The 3,821-nt window shown below is 50.0% G+C and overlaps 1 protein-coding gene across 2 annotated transcripts in view; it reads left to right on the forward strand.

The window, feature by feature from the left end:
- The first annotated feature begins 310 nt into the window (after window positions 1–310).
- ASNSD1 (asparagine synthetase domain containing 1) overlaps window positions 311–3,821 on the forward strand; it is a 16,294-nt gene continuing 12,783 nt past the window's right edge. Inside the window, exons 1-3 of one of the 2 annotated variants that reach the window (XM_019523087.1) lie at window positions 311–498; window positions 1,183–1,240; window positions 3,168–3,221. The gene's annotated coding sequence lies outside the window, so the exon portion shown is untranslated. The remainder of the gene's footprint in view (window positions 499–1,182; window positions 1,241–3,167; window positions 3,222–3,821) is intronic. The other variant, XM_019523086.1, reaches the window with a different exon arrangement.

The following is a 3,821-nucleotide window of genomic DNA, read 5'->3' on the forward strand; positions in this document are numbered from 1 at the left end:
GGGGCCGCTCCCACCTCCCCTCAGTTTTTATGGGGACATCTGCCAGAGGGCAGTGACTTTTACGGGACCCGCCAGCTAAGTGCAGCAGCAGGAGCCCCCCTCTCCCTCCTGCAGCTAGACTCATTGCTTGTCTCACACTGCTCTTCGCACCTCCCCTCCCCCACCCATCCCGTTACGTCTATGAAATGGGGCAAAGTTCAACCGGCGCCTTCACTGTTTATAATTGCGCATGTTCCGTGCTCCCCTCTCTTGGGCTGAGCCCAACCAGCGGCTTCGGCGCTGTTAGTGAGCATGCGCGGAGAGCGGGCGCGTGCGCAATCACCCTGCCGCGTGGGTGGGTGGCACACGCTGAGCTGGGGGAATCTAAGGCTAAGCGGAGCGGAGGTGCAGCCGCAGAGAAAAGGCGCCGCGCGCCTGGTGTCTGGGATGTCGGGCCGGGCGCCCCGCAGGGACGAGGAGGAGGCCCGACTGCGCCGCAAGGAGGAGCTGAACGGAAAGGTCGGGTGGGGCGGGGCATGACATGACGCGACGCCACCCGCGCGAGACCGGCCGTGGTGGATGCTGCGGGGCGCGGAGAAGGCGGGAGCGGCCCCTCGGGTGCGCGAAGTGGGCACGAGCGCGGCGGGAGCGGCCCCACAGCCCTGCCCGAGCAGGGCCCTGCCGGTCGCCACCGCCCTGGAGGCGTGTCCGAGAAAGGAACGAATGTTCCTCCCCGCCCCGGCACAAGGAGGCAGAAAGAAAACAGAAGATCTTTACTTTTCTTTTCCTGGAAGGAAAAGCTCCCCGAAAGCAGCTTCCTGCCTGCCCCGAGTGCAACCTGCTCTGAGCTTGCGCTCTTGAGTTTTGTGAAATTCTTCCTGAGTAGTCCCTGGCACCAGACCGGGTGGGCAGGGTCTCGGCAGGGACTGCCGGGGGCCCCTGGGGCAGCATGCACTTGGCAGGGTGGTGGGACAGACACGTAGGAAGCACGCTAGCGGCCTTAGGCGACAGCAAACAGGGCAACCGTCCAGGACCCCACACTTTATAACAATAAAAATTAATTACATTGAATATTTGTATTATCAATAATGTATTAAGATACTTTGAAGTTTCATAGATAGGGCAAAATGAAATGGAAAATGCCTGACTTGCATATAGGTCATCAAAATTAAGCCTCTAAGGGGCCCCAAATGACTTTCCCAGGGCTTCAACAACCCAAAGTGCACTGCTGGGAAGTGGCATGTGGGAGCGGGATGAGCAGGTGGGGGCCAGGGCCAGGATGGTGGGGCTTGGGCATGGGGCACAGCCATGATCTGCTCCCTGCATCACAGGGCTGTGCAGGGCATGCATTGCAGCTCTACCTCAGCCCCGCTTTGTCACAGCCCTGTGATCCCAGCTCCTTCCCACCCTTCCCGCATCTAATCACCACTTCCCGCCCACCTGCAGTCCCATCCTATCCACCTAGCTGAGTGTGCCCTGTCTGGGGGTGGTCCTGGCTGGTCTTCATGGAGGCTCTGCCTGGCACCCCCGGCAGTGAGTGTGGGGCAGATGGGCCCAAGGCCAGGCCCTGCACCCCCACCTGCATCAGCTCACCAAAATCCTAAAGTTGCTCTCCAGCCAAAATAATTGCTCACCCCTGGTTTAAGACCTTAGTGGAAAATTAATGAATGGAAAGATCCAACCCCAGCTGACCTTAAAATGTATGGAATTATCATTTATTATTTTGGACAATGTGTGTGACGTGTCATGGATGAAGAATAAGTGTCATTGCATAGTTTACGAGGTGCTTATTTTTCCAAAATCCTTACATTTTTATTATATTTTTATTACTATGTCTTTATTTTTTCTGGACAAAAAAAGTAGTCTTCAATGCGAGAAATGTACAATTCAGGAATCAGGCTGTGTAGTGATTACAGACAATTGTAGAAAAAAGGTTCATGTTATATACAAATTCCTTTCAACTCATCTATTTATGACTAGTTCAGATCCTTTTTTATTTCTAGTTTCAGGTCAAATTAATTTTTGCACAATGTACTTCTGTTTCAGTCAGCGATGTGCCCCAAATATCATATAGGCTGTATATCAATGAGCTGTTTTTTATGTCTAAATTCTAGAAAATTACATGTGATTAATTTTTTTAGGGCTGACAAATGATAAAAACATTAATCACAATTAACATTTTATAAAGATTTAAAAAAATAGTTGCAATTAATCACAATTGTGATTACACAATTAAACAATAGTCAGCACCCCCCACCCAACAGCCCAGAGCCGGTGCACTCTATGGCTCCTTCCCTGCCACCATCAACAGTGCACAGCTCTAGCCCTTACCCTGGCTCACCCTGCACCCACTCCAGACTTGTGCCGGCCGGAGGAGACCAGTCAGAACCCGTGCACCCTGGCCCACCTTGTGCCTGCTTCAGACTTGCCTGCCCATGCTGAGCAGCAGCAGCGGTGGCTAGGCTCAGTGCAGGGGAAAAGTTGCCTTGCTGCTGCTAGACCCTTCTTGCTGCAGCCACCGAGCCCACACCTGAGCTGCCCTGTGGCTCCTCTGCACTGGCCCCACTGCCCTGCTGTGTGGCCCAGAGGCAGCAGTGACAGTGGTGGAGAGGAGCCACAGGACAGCCTCAGCACAAGCTCCAGGTGACTGCAGCAAGAAGGGCCCAGCAGTGGTGAGGGGGAGGGGCAACTGTTCTCCTGCACAGAGCAGCAGCTTGTGCCTGGCTGCCGCAACTGCTCACTGTGGGCAGGTGAGTCCAAAGCAGGCATGGGGTGGGCTGGGGTCAGGGTTGTGTATGCATGTTCCAGCTGGTCTGCTCTGGTACATTCTGCTGGGCCAAGTCTAGAGAGGGTGCAGGGTGGGCCATATTTTGCCCACCCTTGGTCAAAACAAATGTGTGCAATTAATGCTTGTTACAAAAATGAACACGTTAATTTGTTTTGCGTTAATTGCATACATTAAGTGCATTTAACTGTCAACCCTATTTTTTTTAATTGTTTGTCAGCCCCACTGAATTCACTTTTCTCATTCTTCTTTCCATCACTTTTCTAATGTCTAACCCAAAGTAAGCCACTAAAATAGTTCATCTATCTGAAACCGAGGGCAGTGGCTAACAGCAAAATATATGGTACTGATTTTTCATAAGTAAACTCTGGATAGATTTTTTGTTTCTTTCTTTCTTTTTCAGATTAAGGAACAGAAAATTGTAGTTGATGAGCTTTCTAACTTGAAGAAGAACAGAGTGAGTACTAGCAAAGTGAATAGCAAACCTTGAGAAAGCAGACACTGAAAAATAGCAGATACGTGGTATGTCTTTTTTTTAAGACAGTGTTTAGATATTGACTCCAGTGAACTTCCCAAAGTGATTTGTTTTTCATGAGTTGATCTCATCTATTTCAGCAGCGTAAGACATGCCAGAACAAAGAAACGTGCTCCCTTCACTTAAGTTACACAGGTATCGATCTAGATGCTTAAATTCCCATTGATTTTGTGGGAAACAGAACCCTTTAACATCTTTGGATTTGAGCCTTTGTGCCTACTCTCCTCTTTTCCTTCCCCTCAGATTTGCTGGACTTCTCTAATATCCTTCTTTCCTATTTAACAGATACGCCTGCATCTTTAAACCAAAGACTGTGTTTTCACTTTTCCCTGCTCCTGCAGTGATGATGCACTGTGGCACTAAAAGCCTGGATATTTCTAGTGTACCTTTTCTCCTAAAGGGTTTCAAAGTTTTATGCACAGGGCTCACTTTATCTTCTACTGAAGAGCGGCTGTCTCCCTGAAATGAAATGTGTCAGCTGTTTATTGCCATGCAGCAATCCTATATAACAGTTTAGGACAC

This window comes from Gavialis gangeticus, unplaced genomic scaffold (genome assembly GCF_001723915.1).
Source record: "Gavialis gangeticus isolate Ggan-Ray unplaced genomic scaffold, GavGan_comp1, whole genome shotgun sequence".
NCBI classification, from domain to species: domain Eukaryota; kingdom Metazoa; phylum Chordata; order Crocodylia; family Gavialidae; genus Gavialis; species Gavialis gangeticus.